Source organism: Doryrhamphus excisus, chromosome 23, assembly GCF_030265055.1.
Source record: "Doryrhamphus excisus isolate RoL2022-K1 chromosome 23, RoL_Dexc_1.0, whole genome shotgun sequence".
Classification (NCBI taxonomy): Eukaryota; Metazoa; Chordata; class Actinopteri; order Syngnathiformes; family Syngnathidae; genus Doryrhamphus; species Doryrhamphus excisus.
In genome coordinates, this window is record NC_080488.1 from 547,813 (window position 1) to 563,580 (window position 15,768).

Below are 15,768 nucleotides of genomic sequence, written 5' to 3' on the forward strand. Positions count from 1 at the left end.
CATTGTTGCATGACGCAACGTACAGAAGTACTAACTAGTAATGCTTGGCTTTGCTCAGTCGATAGATTCCCATCAGCCAGATTTAAAAGCTAGCTTTGTTATCTTCGTGAGGGGAGCTTGTTTTTGTCAGCAAATTTGAAATGTAAATGATACATAAATAAAAGTTTGCATACCGTCCAAGCCCTTAACAGTGTTTATTTGCCTGAAGCATGCCTCCCATTTGCGAGAGGTTACACAACTTCCTGTGCAAACCAGGCTGCCTTTTGGCCAAAGGCTAAACTGCCCCTCATAAAATCCACATTCCTTCTCTTTCTGCAGTGAAAATGTTCGAACAACACGATGTCCGTATGAATTGGTGCCATATGGATGCTCTTACGTGATTTGGTACTGTGTGTGTCTGTGGATCTGTGGATGTGTGATTCATTGACGCATTAGCGCTGATAGAGAAGCAGGAGGCTGGTGGCTGAACATAAGTGGTAGTTCTCTCTTGGAGGACAGAAATGTGGCTTGGTCTGGGGAGGGGGGCAGGGGGGTCCACACACACACACACACACACACACAGACACACACACACACACACACACTCCAGTCTCCCTGCAGTCACCGCCATGCTGGCTTGTTAAGTGTCACAAAGTATGTTGCGAGAGTGCGCGTGGCAGCATGGAGGAGAAGTAATGCTTCAGCCTGCCGTTGCATGTGGCATTTTCGCTTTGCACGTCCACATTTATTACCAAAACATTGGAGTTTGCTCTGTGCCGTGGATTTGTGTGGACACGCTCCTTTGTTTGTGCTTCAGGCGTTTGAAAACACGGCTTTCTTGGGACGTGTTAAGGGATGGTTATTTTATCAATGATTAGGTTAATGAACCATCCGTTATTCATCAATTAATCTGGATTAATCTTTGGTGGGATAAGAGAGTAGATTTTTCATGGATGTCGCTAGGCGTATTTTATGATGGCGTTAGCCTCCCTAGCCTCTGCACTCTTGGATTCCTACGTGGAGATGAAACCACTAATTATGAACTCAGACATGGCAACACACAACAACACACCACCAGGTCAATCAATCCTAACGAACTTAGTTTGTTTGAAAATGAGTGTCGTGCGTGTCTGTGACCGCCAGGAAAAACCAACGGGAAAAAAAGTGAGCTGGGTTTTTCAGGGTGGTTAAAAACTGCATTTCTTGTGCCGTGACAAAATATGTACATGAGCTTTATATGCTTGATTTTTGTCGAATTTTCCCACTGAATGGCGACAATGCCTCAAGTGATCTTAAAGCAGTCGAACAGATTGCAGCCAGGAAAGGAGCCAGCAAGGCAAGCGTCTTTTGGAGCCGTTCGCCAAGAAAGAAGCTTCACATTGTTGCTGTGAATGTGTAACAGGGTTTGTTTTTATTCAGTGGTTTGTTTTCGGTTTTTTATCACACCAACAGTGGCGCACCATCTGAAAAACGCAGATGGAAAGAATGACCTGTGTAGTGGTTTGACTTTACTTCGGTGACACCGCCGGCGACTGTGTTTCTCTTGTAAACAATAAATGATTGCGGTGCTTTTGTGTGCCTGTGGCTCGCAGGGGCATCGGAACAGAAAACACAAAAGTTGTAATCCCACAAATTTGACATAAAACTGCAAAGTTGCCTTTCATTAAAGGTAAAAGTTGTTTTGTGGGGGTTGGGGATTGACTGTCAAATCAGTGCAGCGGAGAGCCTGAAAACTAGCTAGTGCAACTCCCCCAGGCGGAAACAATTGCTCCTCGCCACCCCCACCCCGTTGATCGCTCCCTGGTTGACATGTCCTGTTTTCTTCCCCGACTCGTTCAAAGGCTAACAGGCTCATTTGAGTCATCTCTCCGGGGAGACTTGGCTGTCGTCATTTGAATAGAGTCGCTTGGACGAGACTCACGGTGGCATGGCTTCCTGCGCATTCAGGCCAAGCTGCGATGGCCGCACCGGGAGCCACTGTAGATTTCTCATCTTGCTCTCATCCAGCACAAATCATCCGTTCAGTGAGTGCGCACTTTGGAACTTCATCTACTTTTACAAAAGAATAGCTACAGGATGGACGTGCCTAGCCAGAGAGGGAGACAGCTCAACGAGACACTTCATCCTTTTTCTTTTTGGATGGCTGCATAAGACGACACGGAATCATTGCAAATTCTGTTGGAGAAAACAACTTGCAATAAGTGTGCTGTAGTTTGGCAACCTCTGAAAAGGAGGCTATGTTCACACTGCAGGTCAATTCCACGTTGTTGTACTCGTGTCAGTGTGAACAGTGCAGTAATTCCACTTTTTCTAAATGCGACCACGGCCATGTTTGCATATACGTAGTTATTAATCCGACATGTATCTGATCTGCTGTGGTCCGAACGCTCAGTGGCATATAGCCGACACATACGTCATCAAAAGTCATGGTTTCCCGTGCAAGACTTGGATAACGGTACTCACCGATGTGGGCAACTGTGACTTTTAAAAAGCGTCAGTGAAGCGGCTCTCGGCGATGTCCACCACTCCTGCCGTAGCCTTCTTCATCTCCACGCGGAATCATCTGGTGAAGAAGATATTGACTCCCGTTACACAACATCCTAGAACTTGGGAAAGCACAGCGTGTCCACGCTGCAGCAATCTTTACTTCATCAACACACAAACGCCTGCGTTGTCGTCCTTTTGTGCATTCCCATCTCTTCCCGGGCACTTTGCGTTCATAGCAAATAAGTCCGGGAACGACCACATGAATAATTGTATAGTACAACAAGTACAAACTGAGGAATCCTACCTCCACTCAGTTTTAGTGACATTGTGTCTGGACTACGCTACTTATATTTGCTTTGTGTACACATTATTTACGAGATTGGTCAAAGTTTTGGATGAAGTAAAGTGTGTTCGGTGCACAATGAGGTGTTGGGTAATCCCAGCAGCTGAAACGTGTTGTGGGTCCCATCCTCCGTCCTCCCGTGATCATGTGGAAGTATCCTCGGGCAAGATACTGAACCCCTGGGTTCTCCCGATGCTGCATCATCAGGCGGTGAATGTCAAAGTACCTTGGAGGTGGAACAGCGCTAACAAGTGAAAGACTATTTAGCCTTTATTAACATCACATTGTGCCTCATACACAAAACATTGGACACATTATTATAATTATTATTTTCATTTGGTGATAGCTTCAAATCCCTGTCGTCTGCACGTCATTGAAGTGACGGCAGCCTCTCTGGTGTCCCATCCAGGAGAATCACCCATAAAACATCTTGGCCTTTACAAAATCCTTTTGTTTTTCACGATGTGGCCCCCGGTGGGGGACAAAGTTGGGACCGCCCTGCTTCATATAGATGCAGATGACGCTCCAATATGCCGACATTGCAGTCAAATTTGGGGCGCATGTAAAATGAGATGGACTCCAAATGTATCACGTTTAAAGAAGGCCAGCATTTACAGACGGCATGGCATGAACACGTCTTGTCTTACAAGGTCAGAGCGCTACAGTACCTATGTCGTCACACGCTCTGTCATTCATCACTGTAATGATTCCTTTGAGATAACGAGCCCATGCATTGATACATTATTTATTCTTAGTGATAAAATGGAAGGCCGGGGTGGGAGTAAGCCAAGCCTGCTGCGCATTTGCGTGAAGGACATGAAATAAGAAAGCTGTTTGGTACCTTGTGCCTTGCCTCCGGCCATGTTGTAATGAAAGTCCTGGCACTCTAAATACATAATGAGGAAGGCGTTCGCTGGGAATGTTTGCTGGAGTTTCAATGTTCGTTGGAGCTCATCTCAAGGTTCCTGGTGTCTGAAAGAGATACACAATCATTCAAAATCAAAATCTGTCTTGAACATCAGGACTCAGAGTGGCCATGAACAATATAACTATAACAATATAACTATATACAGCATATACGGTGTGTATGTATACATACATACATACTGTGTATATATGTATATACAGTATACACTATACACACACTATATTTTCCAACTCCTACTGGAATTTGAGGAGACATTTGTTGAAGCAATTTGTTCCATCACATGTCCATCCGTGTGTTGGAGAGAGTTCTAGAACAGTACATTTGGAGTACACAGCTTGTTGAATAACTGCCACACAACCTGTTGAAGCACTTTTTGTCACTTCTTTAGAAATACACTTGAGACATTCTACACAGTTGCTGTTGCCGGGATTTCATTGCTATTTTTTATTGATTATATATTTTCTTATTTTATTAGCACCGCCAATCCCAGGGCACATATAGACAAACAACCATTCACACTCACATTCATACCTATGGACAATTTGGAGTCATGGAATGTGGGAGGAAACCGGAGTACCTGGAGAAAATGCCACGCATGCATTGGGGAGAACATGCAAACTCCACACAGAGATGGCCGAGGGTGGAATTGAACCCGCATCTTCCCATTTCCTGACTGTGTGACAAATGTGGAGAATGTGCTGCATATGGCCCGCGGCCGCACTTTGGACTCCCCATAGTGTTTTATTTGCACTAATGGAGAGTCAGGCTAAGACGCAGCGTGTGTACAAGCCTGCCTCGTCTCGTCCATCAAACCTTTCTGCTCCACTTTAGAACATCACGTTGCTTTAAGGCCTTTTGATGCTAATATTTTAAAACCACGACGATGTTTATGTCTACTTTAAAAAGACATGTTGGCAAGAGAAATAAAATATGACATCAAATGTCATATTGGCAAGAAGATGTGATGAGTCCATCTGTCAATCAATCAGTCTCGGGTGCATCGATACGATGATCCAGGCGCTTGACCTTTGTCATGTCTTAATTCTGGGTCCGCAGGCTTAAGAGTGTATCGTGGTGAATTCATTACAGTTGAGATTTTATTGGCAGGGTCAGGAATTAAGAGCGGCGCCAAGGGACAAGGATGCCCTTGGAAGTTCAGAGAATGCCCGTGAAATTAAAAAAGAAAGTGTGGAATGTCCCTTCATTTTCTTCATCACATTTAGCGTATTTTACGGACGACTGGTCTTACCGCTTTCATCACGCCTCATTTTTAAAACTAAAACAAAATGCAGTTCGAGGTTTCATTATCCCCAGGAAGAAGTAATCATATCTTTTTTTAATATTACAAAATGTCAAAAGCCAATTTTATGGATTATGCTTGCATTATCATTTTGGGTCGTCATGGCAGTCAAGGGAATTTGTTTCATTTCTTCTTCGTTTGACATTACGAGCATCTGCCGCACTCGTGCCTCGTAATTGATGGTCAAAAATGTCAGTATAAGACAAACGGGGGACGGGGGGGGGTGCCAGATCACTCACAACCTGAAGGCCTTTAAGGCCGAGGACGGCTCAGACGGCTTGGGTCCGAAAACTTTAAGTCTGCTTTATGTCCAAGCGGCACATATTTTATGGCCATGTTCTTTCAAGAATGTGATGCTTTGCTCACATCTGCAACTCAAGAGATGCTTTTTACCCCATTTTGAATACAAATCCAAACGATGTGGACGTTGCGAGATTCAAATAAGCGCACATGAATAGCTACACTGTTGCTATGCCACCTTGCCTCCACAGGTATTTGATTTTAATAGCTGGTTCTTGCCGAGTTTGTTCCAATGAATCACCTGTTACCGCAACGCACAAGGACATGTCCAGTCTGCAGGCAAAGACACGCTCAGTCTGGCACGCACACACACACACACACACACACACACACACACACACACACACACGCTGGAGAGTCACCAGACAAATGCAGGTAAATACCTTATTTGACAGGTCCAATCCGACTTATGTAGCATAAACAAGGATGGATGGGTGCAGGCCCAAACTAAATATTAATAAAGAGTTGTGCTTGTGAAGGTGCGATGAGAGCTCCTGCATTAGACTCATTCATCTTCCACTTTGCCTTTCCTCCAGGCCGTAATATTTCTCATCAATCAGCAAGTTAGGTGTCAAGTGAGAACAATTCAGCACAAATTGAATGTCAAGCTCTCTTCACTGTCCATTTTCCAATCTGCCAAATGAATGGCTCTCTGATGCTGACAATCGGGAAGTGGTAGGTTCCTGCAACGCCTCGCCGGCTAATGAGGGGGGAGTGTTGTCCTCTCGTTTGAAAGAAATGAAATTCTTGTTAACAATTTAGACCAACTTTCAATGCAAACAGCTTCTCTCTTCTATTTCCATTCATACTGATATTTTCTGACAGTGGCAGCCATGGAATGCCAACGCATCACTTAAGTCATTAGCGACTTTGGCCTGAAGATATCTGCTGTCATACTCCAGCTGTAGACTATATTATCTTTTTCATATTAGCATCGCTGCTTTGTCTGATGTTGATGGTTTACTTTTTAAGGTTACTTAATCGTTGATCATCTGGACCAGAGTGGAGGAGGAAATGGATGATGATTTGTTCAAAATAATTCATTATTTCCATCCCCGACGTTTCCACAAAGTACGATTCCTTGTTTATGAATGAAGCTGCAAACGTGGTGAGGGATCACAGTACTCCACTCCAAAGTACTTCTGTCCAAACGTGTTGAGGGATTACGGTACTCCACTCCAAAGTACTTCTGTCCAAACGTGTTGAGGGATCACGGTACTCCACTCCAAAGTACTTCTGTCCAAACGTGTTGAGGGATTACGGTACTCCACTCCAAAGTACTTCTGTCCCAACGTGGTGAGGGATTCCGGTACTCCACTCTAAAGTACTTCTGTCCAAACGTGTTGAGGGATTACGGTACTCCACTCCAAAGTACTTCTGTCCCAACAAGGTGAGGGATTACGGTACTCCACTCCAAAGTACTTCTGTCCCAACGTGGTGAGGGATTACGGTACTCCACTCCAAAGTACTTCTGTCCCAACGTGGTGAGGGATTCCGGTACTCCACTCTAAAGTACTTCTGTCCAAACGTGTTGAGGGATTACGGTACTCCACTCCAAAGTACTTCTGTCCCAACGTGGTGAGGGATTACGGTACTCCACTCCAAAGTACTTCTGTCCCAACGTGTTGAGGGATTACGGTACTCCACTCCAAAGTACTTCTGTCCCAACGTGGTGAGGGATTACGGTACTCCACTCTAAAGTACTTCTGTCCAAACGTGTTGAGGGATTACGGTACTCCACTCCAAAGTACTTCTGTCCAAACGTGGTGAGGGATTACGGTACTCCACTCCAAAGTACTTGTGTCCAGTCATTAGTCCAAATGAAGGAAGTCGGCTATGCAGTAGTACTAAGTAATACTAAGTAGGCCTGAAAGCGGCTCCCAAAGCGACACATGGGCGTGAGATGTGGAGCTGCTATCAGCACTTTGCTGAGCATATGAGTTATTGTGCTGTTTACACGTCAGGTCCAGACAACATCAATAATTTATGAGCAGGGAGGTTATTTGCAATCCATTTTTATGGTGCTTATGCTATCTGATTAAGCTAAAAGCCGCTGTCGGTGGACAAGAGCGCCTAACATCTTCATTTGAAGTCCCCTCAGTGGGTAGCACCTGCGAGCGATGCCGAAACCATCTCGTGTAGAGAAAGACTCTTTGCATGGACGGCAGTTACTTCACGTGAAGGTGGCTCTCGGTTAACGCCGGTTTCACGGCCGATAAGTATACTGCCGTCTCTCCTGAAATTTGATTTGAGAGGTCATTTCTTCGCTGTCAATGCCGATCTGCATCAGTTTCATTCATCGTTCACGAAACACCCCGGAAGAGAAGCCACTTGATATCTGATGGCGTCTGTCTTTTTTAACCTGCCGCTCTGCTTGAATAGCAAACTGAGAGGCGGCGTAGTGAAGTGTAGTCTCCCGTCCCAACTGTCCACCCACTAATCCATCTCCTCCATCCACCCATTCAAGCGTACTCTCCAGGATGAAAAAGACGTCTCATGCACCCTCCTAACTCTGTTAAGATGGAAAATGTATCGGGATGACATCCGGTGTGTGATGGCTGTAAAGCGCCAGGCATTGTGGTCCTGCATGATGGACTCGGACTTTAAGGCACAACTAAATCCAAATCACTGGGTGATCTATGTCGCCCCACCATACGTCCTTATAAGTCATGATACCGTTACTTAAGAGCACACAAATCTCACTTTTGGGGTCTTTATTTATTGGCCGTGGTACAGTGAAAAATATACGTATTTATAAATAAATGGAAAAAATGAGCAGTAATTTTTGAAAAATAGAGCCAAAATTAAAAAAAAAACAAACTACAGAACCACATTAAATTCACAAGAGAATCCAGACAAAGTGGGAAGACACTAGCAATTACTCAGGCTACAGAAGTTGAAATAAATAATATTGTTTATGTATACGTATACGGTAATGAAATGCAAATACAAAGAAGTCCCTTTGAATACATGACATGACCTCTGGGGGTGTGAAATAGCCGGACTCAACCCCAAAACGTATATTTGGTATTTAGAAATGAATTGAAAGTGGTACCAGATTATTAAGTCAGTCGGTATCTGAGCTATCTGACCTAATTAGTGTCCTAACGTCTCAATCCACACTGAATTATAGGCTCACATTACTTCCTGTTACGTCCCATACTGTGCATGTGTTTTCTTCATGTGAGGCGTAGTGACACACCTGCAAGGTGCATCCCAGGTGTGGGTGATTGGCAGTCAGGTGGGGCGGGCATAAAGGAGGCAGACAGGAAGCAGCTCTCCTTCCTCTCCTTCTCAATCAGGGCATTTGTGTAAAACTCAGCCATTTAGGTTGATCATTGTGTGTTCATTGTGTTAATTGCCTTGCTGTTTACTTTTCCTAGCAAGGTGTACTCACTTTTTATTATTTATGACACAACACCTAAAAGTACATATACAACATATATTGATATCAAAGTCACAGGACCAGCCAAACTATGAAAAAAATGTGACTTATAGTCAGTAAAATTCGGTCCGTTGCCCCAACAGAACTCCTTAGCGTTACCGGTTTAGTGGGAGGAGGAAGTAGAAGCAGAACAAATAAGATAAAATGATGACAATAAGATAAAAACGGTGCTTAGTTATTAGTCCCTTTCCCAGCTGCAGATTCCTTGTCCTTAATAATGGTCCTGCTCAGTAGTTGAACGTTTAATCCCCAAATTGCCACCTTCTCGTGATGGCTTTTCTTTTCCACCAGAAGAGCCTGCATTACATTCGGGAGACACCGTGAAGCGAAAAAAGTAAAAAGGGATGTTATTCACTCTGTGTAGCTTCAAATTACTTCACAGGGGAGTCCAGGGTTTACGGACCGAAATAACTTTTTAATTCATTTATGGGCACACCTACATGGCAAAACTTGGAACGCCATAACCGACATAACAAATACCAAACCAGTGTTTAGGAAGCACCCTTGACTGGGACCATCTTGTTCTGTGGGTGGGGAGCAACGTCACGCAGGTATTTCTGAAGGATAAAATAGCTTGAAGAACAGAATGTGTTCGACCTTAAACGTTCCAGCGTTCCTCCTCTTAATCTCCAGAAGGACTCTGGGTCCTCTCAGCGTGTTACATTACTGGTCATTGCAGCCCGAGTGTGATGTGATGTATGAGCCACCTTCAAGGATGACTTCACAAGATTGCACTCTGGGATGGCAGGTTCATGCCAGTACACAACCTGCAGGCGCTCGCTTTGTGGAAGAGCTGTGGGCCCCGAAGAAGGAAAGAAATCTTTTGTGTGAGCGTAGTCGGGCAAAAGTACCAAATTAAAGGTATTTTAGCTTTATCTTTTACACCGCTGGAGACGAGCCAGACCTGTTAGTGATCTTTCTTGTGCTAAATAGCATTTAAGTGGAATCGGCATCCAAGAAAAGCAAAACAAGGCGAAGGGGCATCAACACAGTCCAAAAATATCGAGATACGCATTTTCCTTTTGGCCGCTAAACTGACCTTTTCACAGAGAAATCAAGTGTTTGTAGCACGCTGCAGGCGTTTTGCTATTTCTTTTCACAGGATAAAGATGTGGGCTCTGTCTACGTGGCTGCTTAATAGTTTTACTCCTTTGGTTTTGGTTTGTCATTTCAATGTTTTGAGTCGTGTCTCGAATGCATGTTACTATATTTCCACGTACAGCGTCGTTTTAAAACAGAATACTTGCATTTTAATTTCTGAATCACTGTTCACAACAACTGGATGGCAGATCGGTTCCTAGATGTACGGTGTCTTACAAAGGTGTGAACACTCCTTTGAGGTGCTTCACTCTCTCCAGCGAGAGCTGAAGGTCCTGGCCTGATGAAGACAGCAGGACCACATCATCTCCAAGAAGCAGACGGCAATCCTGCAGCCACCAAGCCTGATCTCCTCAACCTCCCTCCAATCTGTAGATGATCTCAAACACTTTCAGTGGACAGTGCTAACCAAGTAAATATATCCACCTTTACCTTCTGTCATAATATCCCTTCAGAAGATACAATAAAACGCTAGCAGAAATATGAGGAGTAAACGCGGGAGAGGACAAGGAACCTCTATCGATTAAACCCTGACCTCAACTAGAATGGCCATTTTTATCTTGGATATCGTTCAAAATGGGTGCGATTCCTGCTTAGATGTAAGGAATAGCCCAAGTGTGTCCTGCGGTCTGACCTTAGCTACGCCAACCATTTTGTGTCCTGCCATTAAGGATTGCACGGTGTAATCCCTACTGTCTAAAGATCAGCCGGAACCTCATATCTCCAGTCTCCTCCAGTGATCGTTGGAGGGATCGTAGAGAGAATGACTGGGGAGGCTGGCTTCATGCCAACGATATATATCGGAAGCAGCTTTCCACTGGAAGTGTCCCGTTTCAGCATACACTGGCCTGAAGCCCACCACATTCATTAATCTTCTTACGCTTCCATAACGTACCGTTCGCCGGGGTGAGCCGGGGTCAGATGTCACAATGAACATATAGCATGTGTGCTCTATAGCTCTATACATTACATCCCACCTCCAACATGCTGCATGCTAATGCATCCAGCTACATTCATGCATTCTGCCGTGGGCTGGAAGTGACTCGGATGTGGGGTGAGAGCTTTTCTTCAGAGGATGGTTCATCTAATGATGGTTCATCTAATGATGGTTCATCTAATGAAGACATATTCCCATCACATCCAAATCAACTTTACATGCAAGCCCTCCATTTTTTTTTCCAGGCGAAGCGTAGCATGATTAGCTCGATCAGAATTCCTCGAGTGTCTCTTTAAATGAACTACTGCAGCCCGCACGGCTCTCCAGAAGTCACTAGAATCAGAATCCAAGTGAGAAAGGACCAATTCTGAGTATCCCCAAAACATGATTACAAGATCTTAGGGGTGTGAAGGGTGGATTAATTCCAACCAAGAACAAACACGAAGAAAAATCAGAGTAAGCAAGTGTGAGCAGACCCTGGATGAATGTCTTTCTTTAATGCCTTTATTGGCACGGCGGCGCTGCCAGTATCCACTTGACACAAAGCCATGGAGCAACCACTTATTTAAATGCCACCCACCCCTCCACCTCATCAGGAAGGTGATTTAAGGGACTTTGAACCAAACCTGATGGCTGGTGCCTGGCATGCTGGACTAAGTACTTTCGGAACTGCTGATCTGCCCGGATTTCCAACACGATCTCTGGAGCTCACCGTGCATCCAAGATCCCGATAAACATCTCTTGTTAAACTTTAACTTTGTTTTAATTTTTTGGGTTGATTCTCGATTTCTCTTTTTTTGGACAAAACTGGTGCCAGCAACTCATGCAGTGGTTTGTACAGGACGATAAATGAATTCCATTTTCTCAATAGAACTTCAAATCAGAACAAAATCATGCATCTAGCCCCTGGGGGTGGGCGTGGCCAGAAAAATAATAGAACCACTGCATTACAGGTCATCAATGATTATCTTACTATTATAAGGGCTCTAATAAAGGTAGAAGCAAAGTAAAATACCAACAGGAAGCAGAAAGCCTATGAAGGAACAACTGCTGATAGTATGTTTACTTCCCGTTTAAGTCTAACCTTTTTTAGACTTAAAAACTGGTGTATAAACAAATGCAAGACGAATATAATCTAATGAAACATACTGTATGTTATTATTGCTTGCTGTAGTTGAAATTGGCATCTGGTCAAAGCATTTCGTTGGAATTTAGATTCAAGTTGAAATATTTTTTCCATGCAAATTAGCAATAGTAATAGTAAGCTCAAATTAGTCTTGTATGATTTCCTCTTACCAATATTTGAGGAATGTCCCGTTCAAATAATCAATGAAATGGATGCCTTCTCAACTAAAAGGGTTTTGAAGCGCCACCATGTAAGATGTACCTAATAAAGTGGCCCCTGAGCTAATCCGTAACCCACCCACATCTCCCACTTTCACATCTCATTCCCATCCGGTTGCGTTAGTGGCGCTGTCGGACAACAATTGGCGTTTAAGTGAGAGTTCAAGATTAAGTGCAATGATTTTAATTCCGCCTGGAAACGCTTGCTCTGCCTTTCTAACACGAGCGGCGCTTTTGATGGCCCATTTAATTTGTCACTGTGCGTCTGCGCTCAGCCAATTTCCATTAGGTTGAGGCGGCACGGCGCCGGCCGACACAAATACTAACAAGCATTACTTGCCGGCCATCATGTTAGAAACGTAAGCATCTTGTTTGTATTCCCTCCTTGTCGCTGCGTCTGCCTCCCTCACTCAGCCGCTCAACCATGACAGGCCAAATCTCTCCTTTCTTGCTCATCGGCACCACTTAACTTTAATAGTGTGAAAGAATAATTTGCATGTTTGAGATCAAGAGACAAGAAGAGGAAAAATAAGCACGTCATTGTCATCTTAGCTCAGAATAACTTGCTGTTGCTAGTCACTGACACAATCTGCCCGTTGGATTCTTGTCCTTCCTGCTGCTACGCTGTTCCCTTTTATCCCATGCCAGGAATGACCAATCGCCATTCCATAACTTGTTTATATTTCTGATATTTCAGCGGTCTTGCTGGAGTGTGTGGGAGTGGCATCACCCTGGTGTGTAATATTCAAATGTACGTGTGATGCAATATAAAAAACAAAGTTCCAAGCAGACTTTGGCAGGACGGCAGGAACCTTCATGCGTCCATCCTGATAAGTGAAGACCCTTTAGAAGCGGAGGGGCCACAAAAGTCTGCAGCATCCGTTGGATGTTGTCGGCACTCAACCGGCATGAACCATTCTTGAAGATGAACGACATCTTAGACAGGGTCAGCCAAGGTCACAGCGCTACATGTTCCTTACGCCCCCTTTGTCGATTTTGAATGACATCTGATGGAACAAAGGTCATGTCGGTGTGCACGGTATCGCTCCACCAGTTGCTATCGTTATTTATTATCTTAGGACCAATGCCCTGGTTTACACAGTCATCATATAAAACATTGATATGGGAATATATTTGACTCAAACTGGACGGAGGATGGGTGTCCATAGTGGCAGCGGCACAGACTTTCACAATTACCTTTGAGCACTTAGAGACTGGCACCGACACCCCCACCGCTGGCTTTTTATCGAGGTAACAGCATTTGATGCCACTTTCACGACGCTGTTTTTGTAGGGCGACATTTTACAGCAACACGATATTCCTGGTGTGGAACAGCTCTGTAAAAGGTATATTTATCGTTATCGTTCTTGTCCTGTCCACGATGTGCAGATGGAGCTGTGTGTGTGTGTGTGTGTGTGTGTGTGTATTCCTATTAACATGCTTGTGTACAAGAGTCAATTTGACCCAAAGATTGAGTGTCACACAAAATAGTCTTCAGCCAAATAATTAAATGGGTCAATTTGTCCCTGAACACAACATACAGGTTCATGGCCCAAAACCTTCTGGACATGTGCTAAAATTAGAGCTGCCTTTTTCTATTGATCTGTGATTGGAGGATGAGTGCTTTGTTTTTGCAGTAGGCTGGATAGTAAACAACGTCAGCGTTGAAATTGGACAATGTGGCACCAACAAAAGCCCAGGACAGAAAGAAGCATCTCTGCTACCTTGTGCTCGTCATGTGTTCACATTGTGAAGCCTGATTGGTTTCCGTGTTTCCTGCGCACATCCAAGGACACAGCCACCCGCCCGGCCCTCCAGGCGCACACCAGGACACCCGGAGTGCAGCTCCAGCTTCTCCGTATGCGGCGAAAGAAGCAACCTGGGCTGGTAATCAGCCTCAAACAGTGACATTTTCTTATGCAAATGAGCGATTACAGGAGGAGGTGAAGAGCCGCTTGTGTTCTTCTTGTTTTATGATTCAGCTAATCCACTAAGGTTTGCAAAACATCAAAGACCAAAAATAACAAAACAGACCCGAGTGATTTTGTGTGAGTTGTAAACATGCACAGTGTTTTGGGCTGAAATGAATAAAGACAACAACTAATTGCGACAATCAGGTAAGGTTCGGACCCTGATGCTGACGTTGTCTGTGTAGTACAACAAGTCATAAAATAGGAGTATAATTTAGGACAAAGGGAGTGGTTTGGGAAAAAAAAGTCCAAACTAACCAAAGAACACGAGTTCCAGGCAGAGCGAGGAGCCAAAGTCTTAGCAAAAACAACCACGAGGAGGTGAATAACAAACTTTATCTGGGGAAAAATACTTAGGACATGGAAACGAGGGTAGCATAAGAAGACAGGAAGACGATCCAAAGGCAACATGAGGCAATACTCCAGCGGCCGGCAAGGGGAAGCAGCTTAAAAGTAGAGCGAATCAAAAAAGGTGAGTCTGGTTGCTCCGCCCAGCACGAGAAGGAGAGAAACCTTGGGACATAACAAACAAACAGAGTGAGCCCTCTTCCTGCACGTTAGGCCGGAGATGGAGAAACAAACACGCATGCACATGGCAACGTGACCAAGTATTGCGGGATTTGGTGATGCGTAGTATTTATTATGTGACCACAAGATTAAAATGCTAAAAGGAAAAATCCAAGGTTGTTATTGGATGTAAAATGTAAAAAACGGAATCATACGTAAATCGAGGCGTTCGAAAACCAAAGTTCTACTGCATTGTCTGACGTCTTGTTTTCACATCAACACAGTACTGGTGGTCCTCGGGTTACATATGAGCTCCGTTCCTAGACTGTGATATAAGTGGAGTTTTAATGCAAGTTGAATCTTTACCGATATTGAACATTAGTCACACACTGAACACGGAACACATGGAAGACTTCCCATACGCTCATCAAACACCAAATGTGGGCTAGAATGACATGGAAGATGAACAGCGGGAGGAGGAAACTAGAAGGTGCAGAAGGTCCTGAGGTACAGGATCCCTTCCTGAATCAACGTAAGGCTCGCTGGTTGATTCTGGTCTTCCAAAAGGAAGTGAGATACCGCCATGGTTGTTTTAGCATGGTTGTCGTCTTGATCGACCCCCTTCTCGTTGTCTCAACGGCCAGGCCAAAGCTACGATATTTTATATCAACACAAAATCCTCACAATATGCAAGATGTGTAATTTGGCATTACTGATTTCCCAGCATGCTTTGCTAGTACGCTTAGCAAGAATGGTCCCAGTATACGATCAGAACTCCGTGTGCTGCAAGCTCTCATTTATTATGTTAAGTAGAAGAGAAGGTATACGTATATTCATAAGCTCCGTGTGACGAGCTGACTTCCAATGCTGCAACCAAAGCCAAAACCTCAGCCAGCTCATATTTTAATGATGATTCAAATTCAATCTCAGCTTGTCACAATGGTCTCAAGTGAGTGACTGCAACTGTATTTTTAGAGTGGCTAACTTTTGACTTGACAGATTTTTTTGCAACCAGCCGTCATTTGGAAAAATGTGTCCACGAGCCTCCGCGGCTACCTTAAAACTCTGTATGGAGTCCTGTATAATTTCCCATCTCCTCAGCTCCCTCTGTGCTAAATTGCATTGGAAGA

General features: G+C 44.3%; 1 long non-coding RNA gene across 1 annotated transcript in view; it reads right to left on the reverse strand.

Moving 5' to 3' along the window:
- Positions 1-2,438: 2,438 nt before the first annotated feature.
- LOC131110495 (uncharacterized) overlaps positions 2,439-15,768 on the reverse strand; it is a 32,496-nt gene continuing 19,166 nt past the window's right edge. Inside the window, exons 3-4 of the long non-coding RNA XR_009120898.1 lie at positions 3,651-3,781; positions 2,439-2,542 (exon numbers count right to left, since the gene is read on the reverse strand). This is a non-coding gene — a long non-coding RNA (uncharacterized LOC131110495). The remainder of the gene's footprint in view (positions 2,543-3,650; positions 3,782-15,768) is intronic.